The sequence below is a fragment of the Grammomys surdaster genome, unplaced genomic scaffold (assembly GCF_004785775.1).
Source record: "Grammomys surdaster isolate TR1022 unplaced genomic scaffold, NIH_TR_1.0 194, whole genome shotgun sequence".
Taxonomy (NCBI): domain Eukaryota; kingdom Metazoa; phylum Chordata; class Mammalia; order Rodentia; family Muridae; genus Grammomys; species Grammomys surdaster.
The window spans coordinates 10,241,268-10,247,738 of record NW_021604639.1 but is presented as its reverse complement, the minus strand read 5'-3'; positions in this window follow the sequence as shown (position 1 = coordinate 10,247,738).

Below are 6,471 nucleotides of genomic sequence, written 5' to 3'. Positions count from 1 at the left end.
TCTTCAGTTCTTTGTATACCTTGGATATTAGCCCTTTATCAGATGTAGGGTTGGTGAATATCTTTTCCCAATCTGTTGGTTGCCGCTCTGTCCTATTGACTGTGTCCTTTGCTTTACAGAAGCTTTGCAGCTTTATGAGGTCCCATTTGTCAATTTTTGGTCTTAGAGCACAGGCCATTGGCGTTCTGTTCAGGAACTTTTTCCCTGTGCCTATGTATTCCAGGCTTTTTCCCAGTTTCTCTTCTATTAGTTTCAGTGTGGCTGGTTTTAGGTGGAGGTCCTTAATCCACTTGGAATTGAGCTTTGTACAAGGAGATAAGTATGGATCAATTTTCATTTTTCTACATGCTGACCACCAGTTGGACCAGCACCATTTGTTGAAAATGCTATCTTTTTTCCATTCGATGGTTTTAGCCCTTTTGTCAAAGATTAAGTTACCATAGGTATGGGGGTTCATTTCTGGGTCTTCTATTCTATTCCACTGATCCTCCTGCCTGTCTCTGTTCCAATACCATGCAGTTTTTATCACTATTGCTCTGTAGTACAGCTTGAAGTCGGGGATGGTGATTCCTCCAGCAGTTCTTTTATTGCTGAGAGTAGTTTTCGCAATCCTGGGTTTTTTGTTATTCCAAATAAATTTTAAGATTGCTCTTTCTATCTCTGAGAAGAATTGAGTGGGAATTTTGATGGGGATTGCATTAAATCTGTAGATGGCTTTTGGCAAAATAGCCATTTTTACTATATTAATCCTTCCAATCCATGAGCATGGGAGATCTTTCCATCTTCTGAGATCGGCTTCGATTTCTTTCTTCAGGGGAATGAAGTTCTTGTCATACAGGTCTCTTACTTGCTTGGTTAGGTTCACACCAAGGTATTTTATATTATCTGTGACTATTTTGAAGGGTGTCATTTCCATAATTTCTTTCTCAGCCAGTTTATCTTTTGAGTAGAGGAAGGCTACTGATTTGCTTGAGTTAATTTTATATCCAGCCACTTTGCTAAAGTTGTTTATCAGGTTTAGGAGTTCTCTGGTGGAAGTTTTGGGGTCACTTAAGTATACTATCATATCATCTGCAAATAGTGAGATTTTGACTTCTTCCTTTCCAATTTGTATCCCTTTGACCTCCTTGTGTTGCCTAATTGCTCTGGCTAGGACTTCCAATACTATATTAAATAAGTAGGGGGAGAGTGGGCAGCCTTGCCTAGTCCCTGATTTTAGTGGGATTGCTTCAAGTTTCTCTCCATTTAGTTTGATGCTGGCTACTGGTTTGCTGTAAATTGCTTTTACTATGTTTAGGTATGGACCTTGAATTCCTGACCTTTCCAAGACTTTTATCATGAAGGGGTGTTGAATTTTGTCAAATGCTTTCTCAGCATCTAGTGAGATGATCATGTGGTTTTTTTCTTTGAGTTTGTTTATATAATGGATTACATTGATGGATTTCCGAATATTGAACCAACCCTGCATTCCTGGGATGAAGCCAACTTGATCGTGATGGATAATTGTTTTGATGTGTTCTTGAATTCGGTTCGCTAGAATTTTATTGAGTAATTTTGCATCAATGTTCATAAGGGAGATTGGCCTGAAGTTCTCTTTCTTTGTTGGGTCTTTGTGTGGCTTAGGTATGAGTGTAATTGTGGCTTCAAAGAATGAGTTGGGTAGTGTTCCTTCTGTTTCTATTTTGTGGAATAGTTTGAAAAGAATTGGGATTAGGTCTTCCTTGAAGGTCTGATAGAATTCTGCACTAAAACCGTCTGGTCCCGGGCTTTTCTTTGTAGGGAGACTTTTAATGACTGCTTCTATTTCTTTTGGGGTTATGGGACTGTTTAGATGGTTTATCTGGTCCTGATTTAACATTGGCAACTGTTATTTGTCTAGGAAATTGTCCATTTCATCCAAATTTTCCAATTTTGTTGAATATAGGCTTTTGTAGTAGGATCTGATGATTTTTTAAATTTCCTCAGTTTCTGTTGTTATGTCACCCTTTTCAGTTCTGATTTTATTAATTTGGATACTGTCTCTCTGCCCTCTGATTAGTCTAGCTAAGGGTTTATCTATCTTGTTGATTTTCTCAAAGAACCAGCTCCTGGTTTTATTGATTCTTCGGATAGTTCTTTTTGTTTCAATTTGGTTGATTTCAGCCCTGAGTTTAATTATTTCCTGCCTTCTACTCCTCTTGGGTGTATTAGCTTCTTTTTGTTCTAGGTCTTTCAGGTGCTCTGTCAAGCTGTTAGTGTATGCTCCCTCCAGTTTCTTTTTGTAGGCACTTAGAGCTATGAATTTTCCTCTTAGCACTGCTTTCATTGTATCCCATAAATTTTGGTATGAAGTGTCATCATTTTCATTAAATTCTAAAATGTTTTTAATTTCTTTCTTTATTTCTTCCCTTACCTGATTATCAAGGAGTAGGGTGTTGTTCAGTTTCCATGTAAATGTGGGCTTTCCATTCTCTTTGTCATTTTTGAAGACCAGCCTTAGACCATGGTGATCTGATAGGATGCAGGGAATTATTTCAATTTTCTTATATCTGTTGAGGCCTGTCTTGTGCCCAATTATATGGTCTATTTTGGAGAAGGTACCATGAGGTGCTGAGAAAAAGGTATATTCTTTTGCTTTAGGGTGAAATGTTCTATAGATATCTGTTAAGTCCATTTGGTTCATAACTTCTGTTAGTTTTACTGTATCTCTATTTAGTTTCTGTTTCCATGATTTATCCATTGCTGAGAGTGGGGTGTTGAAGTCTCCCACTATTATTATGTGAGGTGCAATGTGTGTTTTGAGCTTTAGTAAGGTTTCTTTTATGAAATTTGATGCTCTTGTATTTGGCGCATAGATATTCAGAATTGAGAGTTCATGTTGGTTGACTTTTCCTTTGACAAGTATGAAATGTCCTTCCTTATCCTTTTTGATAGTTTTAAGTTGAAAGTTGATTTTATTCGATATTAGAATGGCTACTCCCGCTTGTTTCTTAGTGCCATTTGCTTGAAAAATTGTTTTCCAACCTTTTACTCTAAGGTAGTGTCTGTCTTTGTCACTGAGGTGGGTTTCCTGTAAGCAGCAAAAAGCTGGGTCCTGTTTGCGTATCCAGTCCGTTAGCCTATGCCTTTTTATTGGGGAATTGAGTCCATTGATGTTAAGAGATATTAAGGAGAGGGTGTTCTTGCTTCCTGTCATTTTTGCTAATAGTGGAGACATCGTTTGTGTGGTTATCTTCTTTTGGGTTTGATGGAAAAGGATTATTTTCTTGCTCTTTCTGGGGTATGATTGCCCTCCTTGTATTGGAGCTTTCCTGCTATTACCCTTTGTAAAGCTGGATTTGTGGGAAGATACTGTGTAAATTCAGTTTTGTCATGGAATATCTTAGTTTCTCCGTCTATGGTAATTGAGAGTTTTGCTGGGTAAAGTAGCTTGGGCTGGCATTTATGTTCTCTTAGGGTTTGTATGATATTTGTCCAGGATCTTCTGGCTTTTATAGTATCTGGTGAGAAGTCAGGTGTAATTCTGATAGGTTTGCCTTTATATGTTATTTGGCCTTTTTCCCTTACTGCTTTTAAAATTCTGTCTTTGTTTTGTACATTTTGAGTCTTGATTATTATGTGACGGGAGGTATTTCTTTTTTGATCTAGTCTGTTTGGCGTTCTGTAGGCTTCTTGTGTGATTATGGGCATCTCATTCCTTAGGTTAGGGAAGTTTTCCTCAATAATTTTGTTGAAGATATTTACTGGCCCTTTATGTTGGGAATCTTCACTCTCATCTATACCTATTATCCTTAGGTTTGGTCTTCTCATTGCGTCCTGGATTTCCTGGATATTTTGAGATAGCAACTTTTTGCATTTTGCATTTTCTTTGATAGTTGTGTCAATATTTTCTAAGGTATCTTCTGCACCTGAGATTCTTTCTTCTATCTCTTGTATTCTGTTGGTGATGCTTGTGTCTATGACTCCTGATTTCTTTTTTAGGTTTTCTATCTCCAGGATAGTCTCCCTTTGTGCTTTCTTTATTGTTTCCACTTCCATTTTTATGTCCTGGATGGTTTTGTTCAATTCCTTCATCTGTTTGTTTGTGTTTTCTTGTAATTCTTTAAAGGATTTTTGTGTTTCTTTAAGGACTTCATCCTGTTTTCCTGTGTTCTCCTCAAGTTTTTTGATAGTGTTATTTACTTCCTTCTTGTAGTCCTCTAGCATCATCATTAGAAATGATTTTAGATCTGGTTCTTGTTTTCCTGGTGATATGGGGAGTTCAGGACTTTCTAATGTGGGAGAACTAGGTTCTGATAATGGCAAGTACCTTGGGTTGCTGGTGCTAGTGTTCTTGCGCTTGCCTTTTGCCATCTGGGTCACCTTTGAGCTATCAGTGCTGTCTCTGACTGGGGCCTGTCTTTCCTATTATCTAGGTTGTGTCAGAACTGTTTGGGATGGGTTTTGCTGCTTGAGTTAGAGATGAGGCCCAAGATGTGCTCGGTGCTCAGGTGGAAACCGGAAGGGGCCGGGGCTCCGGGTCAGGAGCGGATTCCTGGATCCCAATGAGTCCCAGTGGGTCCCAGTGGGTCCCAGTTGCTCCCTGATTGGGGGCGAGCACTGCCACCTCCTAGCCTAAGAAACTGCTTGAGCTAGCTTGAGCCACGGAGAGCCCGGCTCCCTCTAGGTTCTGTGAGATTGGGTGCAGAGCTGACTCCCAGGATCTGCTCTGGCACAGACCGGAAGGAACCCACGCTCCGGGCCCTGGAGTGAACTCCTGGGTCCCAGTGGGTCCTAGCCACTCCCTGTTCGGGGGCAAGCACTGCCACCTCCTAGCCCAAGACCCTGCTTGGCACAGAGGTCCTGCGAGCCCCGCTTCCTCTGGAGTCTGCGAGATTGGGTGCAGAGCTGCCTCCCGGGATCCGCGAGTGCTCGGGCCCAGACCGGATGGAGCCCGCTCCAGGCCAGGAGCGAATTCCTGGGTCCCAGTGGGTCCCTGTTGCTCCCTGTTTGGGGTGAGTGCTGCTTTTTCCTTACCTGGGATGCTGCGTGAGTTCAAGCTCCTGGGAGTCCCTGTTTTTCTTGGTTTTCTGCGGTTGGGTACGGAGCTGCTGCCTGCGACCTGCTCTAGGCTCGGTCCCAAACCGGAAGTCCTACAATCATTTTTTCATGTTGAAAATTAATCTGAAGGTGTGCTTTGAAGGCTATGCTTTCTAATTGCGTGACATCTATTCACAGCCACAATACTGATGAAGGTAGGATTCTCAGTTGAAAGGCCCAATAGAAATAAATGGGATGATCATAATTAGTTTAAAACGAATAATTTTTAGCTGATTATTTCCTACAAGCATAACTAATCTAATGTTTCGCTTCCCTTGAAATAGTGGTTAAAACACTAATTGTTAAGGCTTTATTAAAATTTAATTGCCGTACGACTTAGTTGAGTTCATTAATTATGCTCACCCCTCTCCCATATTTTTTAGAAGATAAAAATTATTTCACAGTGGCTAAGTAACGAAATGCAGTAAGGATTGGCACATTTCCTAACTTAGGCCTAAAACAAGAAATTATGGAAGAGAGATGATGCAGCCTTAGAAACTAAACTATTTAATATGTCTCATGCCCTGGGGTAGAAGACATAAGCCTTATAAAACCAATTACTCTTAACACAAAAGCTGCTAACTTTGCAGATTCTTCTCCATATTTCATTAGGGGAATACAGGAAGAGATACAGTGGTAACAATGAAGCTGACATAGAATCGAGGTGGGATATTCTAAATCTTTACTTCATTTTCTACATAGGAAAACAAGAATACAGCAAGCATAAATTTTGCTGCATATTTAGCGTGATCATTCTCTCTCCATTAAGCTAGAATCAAGGTCTCCAGGAAATATTCTGGCTTTCTATCTTGTGATGTGGTGTACGTGTTTGTGAGCATGCACGTGCATGCGCATGCGTATGAAGGCCAGAAGTCTATTTCAGATGTCTCTTGTGGAATTTAGATCTCACCAGTTAATTAGAGTTACTAACTAGTAAGCCCTAGGGATCCTTTCGTCCCTGTATTGATAATTATGGTATTACAAAGAAACCAATACACCCAGGTTTTATGTGGAGTATGAATGCTGAACTTACTATCTCTCAGCCGACTGCACACATTTTAACATTTATTTTATTTAATCCTTGAAATTTTTAAAGTGTGAGGATTTGAACCGTGAGCTAGGTAAGTGCTCTACCTATGGAAAAAAGTCCTGCTTGGATTTCTTTTTATCCTGTGTCTAGCCTTTTCATTGACAGACTTATTTTTCCCCCTTCAGGAGCATCCAATGGCTGTGATTTTTTTTCCTATGAATGCTCCAATTCCACGTCATTATTCCTTATCATCTCCTTCTCTTCCCTCATCCATCTCTCTCTTCAGTGCTCACACCCAACTGATATTTGAAGACATTTATTATGCCTTCCCTTGCTCCTCACTTAGGAGAGTTATTCATACTGAATTCATTTAACACGTCTTC